Source organism: Pinus tabuliformis, chromosome 3_1 (genome assembly GCF_031772625.1).
Source record: "Pinus tabuliformis cultivar Carrire ecotype Pingquan chromosome 3_1, CPIR1, whole genome shotgun sequence".
Classification (NCBI taxonomy): domain Eukaryota; kingdom Viridiplantae; phylum Streptophyta; class Pinopsida; order Pinales; family Pinaceae; genus Pinus; species Pinus tabuliformis.
In genome coordinates, this window is record NC_142301.1 from 426,961,698 (window position 1) to 426,974,755 (window position 13,058).

At 39.3% G+C, this 13,058-nt stretch overlaps 1 pseudogene; it reads left to right on the forward strand.

The window, feature by feature from the left end:
- The first annotated feature begins 2,643 nt into the window (after window positions 1-2,643).
- Window positions 2,644-3,717, forward strand: LOC149187563 (calcium-transporting ATPase 10, plasma membrane-type-like; annotated as a pseudogene).
- Window positions 3,718-13,058: the final 9,341 nt, after the last annotated feature.

Here is a 13,058-nt window from a genome sequence, read left to right on the forward strand (position 1 = left end):
GTCCAAGTTCACTGTCAAAAAATTGGTGTCAAATGGTTTTTTTCCTATTTTTTTTTACTTAGGGGTCAAGTTTTGAAGGGGTTTGATGTGAATCATTCTCTAATCCTATTGGTCATCCTCCATCATGAGTGCAAAAGCCATGTCTTGTCTTGTTCATGTCACCGGTCCTTTCCGTATTTTCGCAGCGCAGTCTCATTGGTTAATTTTGCAGCGTAATTATTGTTTAGCCATTTTGCAGCGCGTCAGCATCCAGCCGTTTCGCAGCGCATTTTGCCAATTTATAACTATCTGCGCTACGAAATCGTGGATTCGGGCGTTTTGCAGCGCAGATTCCTAAAAGGGTCACGTCTGTGGATGAGTCATTGTTTCCGTCCGGTCATGTCAGTGGGCATACCTTCCCAAACACTCATGAACCATCACTCCACCAATAGATTTGCATGCATGCACATAAATATTATTCAAATGGGTTTAACCGTGCATAGATTCTTTATGATGTTTGTAAATGATGCATAAGTGACCAGCCTGTCCGATGAGGTATTTGAATTTGCAAGCAAGCTCGAGTTTTTTCAAGGGAGCCTGATTACAAGCGAGCCCGCGTTCAAAAGAATTGAATTATCTTTTGAGTTGAAGCTGTTGGCAATTGACTGTGCGGAAATTTCAAAGGCAAAATGGAGCGGAAAGAACATAGGTCTGGGAAATGTCAGAGAACAGAGCCTGTAGGTTTGGACCTTGCATTAAAAGATGAAGGTGTGAAGAAGGCCTTCAAGGATGCTGGCTGTTGGAATTTCTGTGAGAAGCTGCAGGGTGGCCATGCTCAGGTAACAAAAGAGTTTGCCTTAAACTTTACAGGTTTAAATTCTAAGATATCTATGTTAGAAGTTCAAGTATCTCCAGAGGCAATTGCTAATGTAACTGAGATTCCAAGAGGGGGGCAAGAATGGTTCAAGAACTTCAAATTTGATATGAACCCCTGCAAAGAGTTCTTAAAAGAGGCATATGTGAATGAAGATCTAACAAAGGCTGTGCCTAGAAACTATGTTAAGGAGCACTATGCCCTTCTTCTTACCTGTATTCAAAAGTATTTAACCTGTGAGGGAAGATATAATAAGGTCTACTCCTATCATTTTAAGTTGTTGTTGCATTTTACGGGTAAAGCATCTATAGATATTCCATTTTACTTGTTTCGTAGTCTCAGCAAGATGTGTGACAAAGTACAATTAAGGGAGGATGATTGTGAGACATCATTATTTCACCATGGTCTGGTTAAACTGTTAGTGCTGGATGGTCTTCAGAAAATTGGTAGAGATTGGAACTCTTTCATCTTTATGGCTGGTTTCCAGAGTAAAACAGGCCTTACTCCACAGCCAGTTAGAGAAAGAGAAGAATCAGTTGAGGAACCCACAATAGCTGAGCTTAGAAAGGAGGCAAAGGATAAAAAGAAGGCCAAGTCACAGTTGAAAAAATCAGTGAAGCCCTTGGTTATTAAAGAGCAACCTCAGCCATCATCAAAAGAAAAGGTTAAGCACAAGAAAGATGTACCTGGATCAAGTGGGTCTGAAAAAGTATCAAGAGTTAGGACAAGGAGTCAAATAAGCAAAGAAAAGGGCAAAGCATTAGCTGTTGAGGAAAGTCCAATATCTAAGGCCAGCTTGAGTGATTTGCTTGAGGCCATTGAGTTTGAGCAGGTTGAACCAGTGCATATTGAACCAATGCACATTGATTTGACTCAATCATCACCAGAAAGCACTAAAAAATCTAAAGCTTCAAAGAGACTGAGGTTTGATGAACTAGGTGAGGAATTTATCTTCAAACCGCGAAGGCCGGTTACAAGAAAACAAGTAAGGAAAGCTGAGAAACTGCATAAAGGAGATGAAGTTGAAAAAATGCCCAGAACAGAGGAGGCAGAGCAAATCAAGCAAAAAGACAAGAACAGAACAGTCATTATTTCCCAAGGGGGTAATATTATAGCCATAAAGAACCAGATGGAGGCAACAAAAAATGAAATTGCCAAGGTGAAGAATGCCAGTAGGGAGCGTGCAGTCAGGTATGCCAATTATCGAAGAGCTGTGTTAAAAGGAAGTAAAAACCTAGTAGGTCAGGTGGATTCAGTAGCTGATGTTTATACATGGACAGTTCCAGCTCTCAAACAAGCTAAAGTCATCAGAAAAATGAACATGAATCTAAGAGCTGAAAACAAAGCCCTGAGGAGGGAGATTGCAAACTTAAAAGCACAGCTAGGTTAATTAGCTGCTCATTGATGGTGAGAAAGGTCATGTTCTATGTTTTGTCAAATTTTGTTTAGTTCCATTATTTTAAAAGACATATAGGTCTCTGCCACATGTAAAGGGGGTTAAAAGAATCAAAGGTCCAGAAGTCTGGAAAACCTGGATTTTCTGAGCAGTGCTCCTATGACGTAGCAGTCCCGACCATGACTCAGGGCATGGATATGGCCGTTATGTTTAGCCAGTTTAACAGTCCTAGCCATGAACTATAAGGAATCATTCAAGATAAGGATGCAGGGTATTTTTTGCTTCAGGTTGTGAATTGTGAGGATATTTGGAGTCAAGGCCTTAGAATATTAACCAGTGAAAGCGTGTATCTGTGAATCCTGAAAACCATTAATGTTATTCAAGCTAGAGGAAGATGGCTGACCTCTTCATCAGGGATCACATAGATTTGGATTTGAAGACCCTATATCTAATCAAGAAATGGAAGATGATAGTGGTCAATTTGTTTCAAGTGTATGCTGGAGAGGGAAAACTTGAAATTCTAGAGACACTGACTGAGTCTGCTTTGCTAGAGTTTGGCTTATCATTGGGTGGAAATTCTGCGACAGAGCGCAGTGAATCCAGAATAATAAAGGTTGAGCCTTTCAATTCTGTGAGGAAAAGAATGACTGTTGCGGTGATGCTTCCTGATGGAAAATATCGGGTTTATTGCAAAGGTGCCTCGGAAATCATCCTGAAGATGTGTAACAAGGGTCTAGATGGCAGTGGCAGTGTTGTTGCACTAGATGATGTAGCAAGTAGTGATCTTAATAATATCATAAATGGTTTTACTGCTGAATCTCTTCGAACTTTTGCCTTGCTTATATAGATTTGGAAGATTATTTTGATCCAGAGAGACAAACCATGCCCACAAATGATTATACATGTATATGCATTGTTGGCATCAAGGATCCCGTGCGTCCTGGTGTCAAAGAAGCTGTTGAATTCTGTAGAACTGTAGGTATTACAGTGAGGATGGTCACTGGTGACAATATTAACACAGCGAAAGCAAATTGCAGCAGAGTGTGGCATTTTAACAGATGATGGTATGGAAAATGAAGAATCTAGTAAGCCTGGTAGCGAGGCAAGTGCTGAATTGCCAAAACCTTCTTCTATGCAGAGTCTGGGGAATGTAGTAATGGAAATGACTTTAGAACATCTGAAATTATGTGTTGATGAGGGTCGCCTACCACAGATCTATGATACACTCATGCACTCATTTCAATCAACTATTTTGAATACTCACAAGTCTAAGTCTATTCAGTTTCTTGTCTTTTATCTATGCTCTCTGGCTCCAAAGACATGCGGTGCAAACTTTCCTTCAATGCTGTGTGATATTTTTGTCAATAAATCTCGCCCACGGAGTACAAGGAGGACTGCAACTGCTTACCTATCTAGTTATTTGTCTCGTGCTAAATACCTACTTTTATCTGTTGTTTCTGCAGCATGAGGAAGGTTGGTGGATTGGTGCTTGCAATACTGGTATAATCATAACAAGGAGAGGAAGCCTGTGAATCCAGGAGTGCATGGGGTATTCTATTCAGCATGTCAGGCTGTTATGTATATACTTTGCTTCCGAATGAAGTCGCTTATAGATGATCCTAAACAGAGGAATCCAAGGCCTTTGGGGGTGTTGAGAGACTCGGCATGTTCTTTCCATTTGACCCATATTTACTGAAATGCTCAGACAGATTTATCAGACCAAATTTTACTTTTTGGTTAATGGTTCAGACTCCAGTTAAGGATGATGATTTTTAAAGACTGTTCTTTTGAAATTGCTCAGCAGTTTCGTAGCGCGCTACGAAACTGCTGTAGGTGGTGATTTTAAACGCAGAGCAGCTATTTTGATAATATGAGCAGGAATTTTGAAAGAAAGACACCTGTCCATCAATACAGCCTACAGCACATCAGAAACATGGTGGTGTTCTATTGTTTTTGGGTTATTAAAGAGACTTAAAGTACATGCTGCTGCATATTCGAAGTGATGGGGGACCAGAACCGAAAAGTAAGGGATATTCTCAGCCAACACGGAGCAGATTAAAGCCTTCAGCATCCAAAGCTAGCATGGAACATTGAATACTCATCTCAGCCATCTCAGCCAAACGGAAAGGAAGCCAGGTGTCAAAGCTGCAAGGAGGAATCATTCTACGAAGGAGATAGACTTAGAGTTATAATCAAATTAGGACTCTTTAGAATTTCAGTTAGCACTTATTGTATTAAATAGTTTGTTGCAAAGCAGATAGGGGTCATTAGTGACAGTCATCGAGCTCCCCTCATGCTGGAGGAGGAAGCTCAAAGTAGTTAAAGTTATGTTTCTATATATAGTGGAAACTTTTATGTAATGAGGGTTGGATGTTTTTGAGAAACAAAGTTTATTTTGGCTTATGTAAGAACTTGTTTTCAGTAATACAAATGACTGCTTTTTCTTCTCAGGATTCATACATTGTTTCAGATGCTCAAGATATATGTGGTTTTGTTTTATCCTTTATGTTTTACAGCTTTATAGATACACAATCACTCAGAATTCACTCTGCTGCTCTGATTTCCTGTGTGTATTTGTAAGTTGAGGTTTATTTGAGAGGTGTCTTGAGTGTTTAAACATTACATTCCCTGACTTCTATGAATGAGTGGTTTTATAGTTTGCTGAAATGATGATTAATTCCATGAGCCCAATGGAAATCTTTGTAAGGTCTGTCCAGCCAACTTATGTGTTAAATTTACTTTGCAAGAGTTAGCCATCTCATCAATATTTAAAATCAATAACCCTTTGAGAGAGCCCTCTCAGGCTAAGGAGGCTAAGCCTTAGTCAAAAGCCTGGTTTGAAATAGTTACACAGAGTCTTACTGATTGGTAGCCTTCAGTGCTTGATTTTGTGATAACAGGTGCAATGAGCGAGAATGGACAAATGTCCAAGACAGTTTGCTAAGTGGATGCTCATGGAATCTTCCAGAAACTTCTCCTATGACACTTGCCTCTCTAAATTTGCCTAGGGATGAGTAAGAGATCCAAGAAATCTCGAAGTGGAACCAAGAACAACAAGTGGAATGACACTAACCAAAAAACCCAGAGATGACTCACACCCTTGCAGACATCTATAAATGGATCCCTCATCTAAGAGATATAGAGGCTGGAATTTGGTAATTTGTAAGGAAGTGCTGATAGTTCGTCTTTGAGAAAAGGCATTGTATTTTTGGGTGATCTTGCTTTTCATGAGGTGAAGAAGGTTTTGATGCTGGGAGGATGATGCTGGATCAGACAGCTAGGTTGTAATTCTCCCTTCCACTATTAATAAAGTTCTTTGAGTTTTCCTCCATACAATCGTGTATTTTTGAATGTTGTTATTTGTGAATGCCATTGTATGATCAATGTATTTCTGATTATGCATTGTTTATGATATAATAGATTGAGATGCTTTGATGGTGTTTTGTTACTTTGTCTCTATAGGTATTCATTGAGTGGGATAAGTAGGAGAAGAGGTGAAAGCTCTATCAAGGGAGAGAGAAATCAAGCAAGTAGTCAAGCGGAAGATCCAGGTTCGTCCCTTTGCTTCTCTCTTATCTATCATACATAGAGGAAATCACAAATTTCTTTGATTGTTTGTTTTTAGGATAGCTACCAATCTTGGTGGGACTAGCAGATCGAAAAGACAATAGTTTTCCCTGAAACAAAATGGTGACTCCACTGGGGATCGAATAGTTTGTTTGTTTGTTGTTGATTGTTTGTTTTATAAACTATAGACGAAGCCTAAAGTTAGCCAGATAGCCTTCGAACTACTCTTGCTCTGCAATTGCAAAGTAGATGAATGCTGCTTTAGTTAATCTTTGGTTTAGTTTATGATTTGAACATATGACTTAAAAACATTCTAGATGCCCCGTTGGTTGCTCAATAACCTTCGAAGATCATACCCCTATACTTTTTTCTTTACTGTCCATAATAGCACAGCTTAACTCACTGAATTTAACTGCAAATTTGAGCCAAAACCCACCTCAGTTGCGCTCCCTAGCCCATCGCACTGTCTGTCACTGGAAGCTAGTATGCATCACACTTCCTGAGTGTAGCGAGTGATATACATCCCTGTTTATGTGAAGCATAGGTGCAATGACTGAGTAGTCCTATTTCTCTCCTTGAAATTTGGGTTTTTGTCCTTTTTTCAGCTCTATTCAATTGTTTTGCTGCTATGAACAATACCTCATTGTTGAAGCTTCCTTACTTTACATAATTCATCCTCCATTGATTAGGATTAGCAAATGTTTTTATGTATTTGTCCATCATTTTCAATTCGTTGTCAAAAATTTGCTTAAATCGAACTGTCGTTTTGGTGCAAAAGAGTGTCGTAACTGTCCTTTTATATCAAAAAGTGAAGTGTCGTTGAGTCTTCCTTCCATGGATAGTCGGTTGAATTTTTTTTCATTTATTTGATTTTATTTTTTGATATCTTGAAGTGTCGAAAGCATTCTCTATTCAAAATTGAAAAGTGTCATTTAGTCTTCCTTTCATTTCGAAGAGAAATTGTCGAAGTGTCGCTTTGAAGAAAATATTTCAGATCTATACTTAGTTTTCCTCTTGGCATTCTTCACATTAAAGGGAATGAAAAACAAATACATGCATTTTCATTTGCATTTAGACTGCATGCGAAAAATGATTTAGGAAAAGTGCATTTAGTGTATGTTGTTTGCTCTTTGTTTGAAAGAAACATAATCTTCTTTCTTTAGTAGCTAGGATTTTCATTGCGAAAAATAAACAACGATTGTTTATCATTTTAGAATGCATTTTTAGGAATTTTACATCTACATCACGTGGTGAACCTTGAAAGACAAATTTCTAAGCAAGATCAACTCTAATAAATTTCAATGAACTTAACAATGCTTTGGAACCTAACATAACACATCTAGAGGTCTAGGCTAGAGACGTGTTCTGGCATCGTAAAATCTAGTAACTATCGTTTTCATCGAAGGTTGGGTGATTCTTCCTCTTTGATACAACAAGTGCTAGCACGAACTTGTGCTCCCCATATTGTCGAGTATATATTGGGAGACCATAATAGGCTGATATCCTTTATCCATAGGAAGCCGTGTCTGCCACCCTATTGATCGTAATGCACTGAACACATCATTTGGGAAGATTGACTGTCGTACATATGTCCTTGGTAATTTCTCTTTAATTTATCACCAAGGTGTATTTTGCAGTTTTGCATTGGTTTGGTAATCCCTCTATCTAAATCTCCACAGTAGTCACTTTTGTTCCTTTTCGACTCCTTAAAAGAAAAGGTCCATCTGAGCACTTGTCACTTTAGGCTCATTAAAAATCGAAGGGGACTAGAGTCATCTTTAGCTTTTTCTTGACTCTTAAAAATTGAAAAAGCAAAGTTGTGTCAAAAGCATCAATAAAATTTATTTAAATTCGGAATAATATTCCTATTCCTTCGTTGGTCTTAGGTTGAGATAATGGAGTCCACCAATCAAGGAATCCCTTTGGAGGGGATTCCTAGTCCTTTTACATCTTGGGGAAATATTGGTGCGCCTCATATGGCCAATTTGTCCCTTCCAGGACTTACTATTGGCCTACCAGTATGGCTATTCTCAACCTCTGTCATTCAAAACACCGTGATTTCTCAGCAATCGAATCAGCATCTAGTTGATACTGAAGTTGACCCTTCACTTTCCTCTTCATTTGTTTCTCCCTCCCCTTCTTCATCTTCGCTTGGTGAAAATAGTGATGCTAGTAACCAAGTACCTGAGAAGAATAAGAAAGGGAAGGAGAAGAAGAAGAAGTCATTTAAGCAAGGGGTCAACCATGCAGCATCTGGGGAAAATCTACACACTCTGCTTTTCAAACCTAAAGATCCATGCATAATTTGTAGAGGAGACCATTTACATCGAGAATATCTGTGCATTCTTCAGATCTTGAGAGAATGGTCCCCTTGTTTGCACCAAATGGTGTTGTCAACCTCTGGTGATAAATTTGACAACACCCCATCAACTAGTAATAATGGGCAGAGAAGAAAGGTCCAAGTTCCATGTAAGTTATGTGAAGGGAACCATACTCTTCCCTGTTGTCCTTTTTTGGATGAAGCCAAAGAAATCTTGCATAACTGTCTTGCTTCACCGCAGCGACTTCCACCTGGATACAAGAAACCCTCCCCTAGTCCTTTACTAGTTGAAAATCCGACTGACTTAATTGAACCATTGGTCGAAACATCTATCAGCAATGACTAGGGAAAAAGGGAAGAAAACTTGAAGAATTTTATGGTAGCGGGTCGCTCTTGAACATGACACTTTGACTCCATCACCATGATTGAGTCAGGTTGGGTTATTCCATTCACCGGTCATATCACCATTGGTCCTCCATACCATCCATCTTTTGGGGTTAACTCTACCAATCCATCTCAATTTCATTGATATGTTCAAGATAAGTCATTCATAGAATTCACCATCCAGTCAATGCCTCATTCACTGCAATACCTTCAACCTCCATTTTTCATGACCGCAATTCCTGAACCGTGTGTCGTCGATCGTTTTCACCTCCAAAAAATCATTTGCTTCATTTCATTTCATAGATGTGGGATACATTAAGGCCCTCTTACGATGGGTCACTTCTTGTCAACATCAACTTATTATCCAAGAAGTTGACTTAGAAACAACCCTTTTAGTACTTTGAAGCTTGCATGCCTCAATGGCAAGTTTCTCATTTCCAGCGACAGGTTTACATTAACGGCCTTCGACCGAAAGATTTTGTGTGGTGTTCAACATCAAATCATATATTCACACCACATGAATTGTATTGTAGTACCTTGAGGGTCGTTATCATTATCAGTGATTCCTTTCGTGCCTATTAACAACCTACATTATTGGCTAGTAATCAGGCGATGTCTTTCCATGTTTGACTTCAAGACATCTTTTCACATGAATCGACTTGTACACTGAGCGAAGATTGAACGAGTTTGAAGACCTCGGATCTAGTTTCATCCATCCGAGTTGTGATATATTTAGGGATATAAAGACATCAAATCTACACAGAAGTTGCACAAATAGTCATCTAAGCCAAGGAAGATGACTCTTCATATGAAGAACTAGTCTGCAACTACAGACAATTATTTGTCCTATGTACATGAAAATGAATTTATAAAGCTAAGCATGGGAATGCCCGCCTCATCTAGATCATGAAAATAATATGATGATGATGTATTGTATTGTATCTTATACAGGTCACCTTCTAGTTCGAATACCTCGGAGCCTCATGATAAAGCATTTCACCCGACATCAAAAGATTTACGACTTCATGCTTTAGGGGGCAACTGTTATAGACATATTTGGGCAATGCAACCCCAATATTATATGTCGATAAAACAAGGGATCTTTAACCCCTAAAAGTGTTGTTTCATACCCTAAAGGATCATGGTCAACTGATTACATCATTCCTCAAAAGTTTCACCTAAAAAACCACTCAGAATTGGCCAAAACTAGACCATACTGACTACCCCACTGTCAAGGTGTGATGCATACCAACTTCTACACTAGCCAGGTGAAATGCATACTGAAGAGGCCCTCTGTAGGGTGCGATGAGCGAGGATGGACAAATTTCCAAGATAGTTTGCTATGTGGATGCTCATGGAGTCTTCCAGAAACTTCTCCTATAACACTTGCCTCTCTAAATTCGCCAAGGGATGAGTAAGAGATCCAAGAAATATCCAAGTGGAACCAAGAACAACAAGTGGAATGACACTAATCAAAAAACCCAGAAATGACTCACACCCTTGCAGACATCTATAAATGGATCCCTCATTTGAGAGATCTAGAGGCTGGAAGTTGGTAATTTGTAAGGAAGTGCTGATAGTTTGTCTTTGAGAAAAGGCATTGTATTGTTGGGTGATCTTGCTTTTCATGAGGTGAAGAGGGTTTTGATGATGGGAGGATGATGCTGGATCAGACAGCTACGTTGTAATTCTCCCTTCTACTATTAATAAAGTTCTTTGAGTTTTCCTCCATACAATCGTGTATTTGTGAATGCCATTGTATGATCAATGTATTTATGATTCTGCATTGTTTATGATATAATAGATCAAGATGCTTTGATGGTGTTTTGTTACTTTGCCTCTACATGTATTCATTGAGCAGGATAAGTAGGAGAAGAGGTGCAAGCTCTATCAAGGGAGAGAGAAATCAAGCAAGGAGTCAAGCAGAAGATCTAGGTTGGTCCCTTTGCTTCTCTCTTATCTATCATACATAAAGGAAATCGCAAATTTCTTTGATTGTTTATTTCTAGGATAGCTACCAATCCTAGTGGCACTAGAAGATCGAAAAGACACTAGTTTTCCTTGAAACAACATCCAACACCCTTAGTCAAAGGGAGGAATCCAAAAGCGGAGCAGAAGAGGAGAATGTGGACTAGGGGAGAAAAACAAGGAAAATTCTATTTTGAAATAGATTTAAAGATTTAAAGGATGAAATGGATAAGTCTCGAAGAATTTATAAAATGTAATTTGTCATGTGTTATATGCATGCATGTGTATGAGAGCTTTAAGGGCTTTTGTTAGAGGATATGATTCGATCCTTCCGTGATCCGATCCAACACTTCTTATATATACGAACCTGCACGTTCAAGAGGGATATATAGAGCAGTAGATAGACAAGATGTAGTTGATAGGAGAACTGCTGCTAAGGTTGAAATGCCTTAGGATTGTAATTGTGGTGCATTAATATAATATATGTATGTTTATGTTGAAACTGTGCATTTATGTGTTTGTCATGTGGATAGCTTGAATGTTTCCCCATGCAGGTTTGGTCAACCATCGATTCCTGTAGGATCGATGGCGACCCTATGATATCAAATTACCATTGTATATATGCATGTCGCGTGTGAATGCAGGTAGCAGAAAACTGTGTTTAATATATGCAAAGATTCCATCAAAATGGCAAGAATACACAGGAGCCGTTTGATCTTATGGATCAACGGTCCAGACCCTTTATCGCTTCAGTGGCAGAACCATATCGCATTGGTAGAACTCATTTCCAAAGGGATGGACCCCAGAGTTCAAGGAGTGCTGATGAGCGACCACCAATGAAACAAGGACCATTAGATCGAAAGAGGATCAACGACGGAGGTGTGATCGGTGATCGCATTTGACGGAGGTCAATGGAGGGTGGAGTTCAATAGCTGATAAGGGATATGCCGACAGCTATATCGCCGCTAAGTTGATCGGCAATCAGAAGGATCTGAGGTGTCGCAGTCGAGTGACATCGGAATAGCGCTGAGGGAAGGTGATAAGAACCGGACCCACCAATAGTTATGAATGCTGGTGCATAAGATTTGAGATCCACCTTATATGTGCTCAAGTGGATTTCACATGTATTCTTTGTATTGTGTAAAGTGTTGCAGTCGTAGGGTTAAGGCTTAATGCCGAAATGTGTAATGCTCCCAATAGATGTGAAAAGGTTGATAGTGTGGTGGCTTTGATTTTAATGTAAGTCCATGGTTTTAAGGCTTAAAAGCCTAAAGAACGCTTCTGATAGGCTTTGTGGGCCATAACCCACAAGCCTCAAGATCAATTCCTTTAAGGGAAAGGGATTTTGATTAACCCCCAAAATCTCATTTCCATCAAGAGGATGGACTTATATTTGGAGAACTGGATCCCTTCGGCTTATGGATAGTAAGTGACTTGAGGTCAAGGTTTTTCCTTTGTAAGAGGAAATCGATGTTGCTATCGACAAAATTAATTGGTGAGGATACCAGAGAAAATTGAGCAGGTGCTTTATCTTTATATTCTAGAGAATTTGGTTGTGTAGATAGAGAATGAAGCCTTTGGGCTTGTGTGTATGTGGCATATGAGGTAGATGGGATATCTACCATAGTGTGTTTTGACTGTAGCGGCATCAGAGGTAAGACTGGAGATGAAAAAATTTGGGGATGTTCTTGAAATGATGAATCAATAGCTATATGGGAACCTGACTGCTCAGATGTTGGGGATGAGGATTGGACTTGAATAGGAATAGGAGTAGAGACCTTTTTTATAAAACGGGGTGAAGGTTCAGAAAAGATCTAGTTAGTGTGACTAGAATTACGTGAGCCCGAAGTATTTCCATTGTGCTTGTTGACATAACCATGACATGGAGAGAGGCACTCCGACTTGTTCTCCTTTTGTAACCTTTGGTGAATCCCTTTACGCTGCCTTGATGACTACCACCCTCCTCTTGCTTTGGGACAATTATGAATTAAATGTCTAGTTTGATGACAATTGAGGCACCATAATGGAATTCCCCAGAAATCCAAGCGGTGTGTGAGATTAATGTTTTCCCACCTTAATTCCATGTGATCCAAAAAATCCTCACCAAAGTCTTTTTCTATAAGGACCCAAGCAATCCTCTTATCCCTAGCTCCCAAACACCATGGATCTACGTATACGAATTTTCCAATGGCATTACCGATATCAGTAAATACTTCCTTCGTCCAAAATTCCAATGGTAGTCTAGGAAATTTGACCCATACGAGTTTATTTTTTGGCATTTGCTTCAAAGGATTGAAGCCTACATACCATGCATACATTGCCAAAAAACTTTGATCCTTGATCCATGGCATTGCTGCAATTTTTCTGAGGTCGTCTTCACTCATAAAATGAAAACTATACCATCCTCCCATGAGTCTCACTGCAGTGGGAACATATCCCAGCAGGATTTTCCCTCTTTTTTCCAACCACTGTCGCATCTGAGCTTCTTCAATCTTAGAAAAATACCACCTTCCTACTAATGCCCGCTTCTGGAGACTCGTAATTCAATCAAGGAGAACGTCGTAACCAAA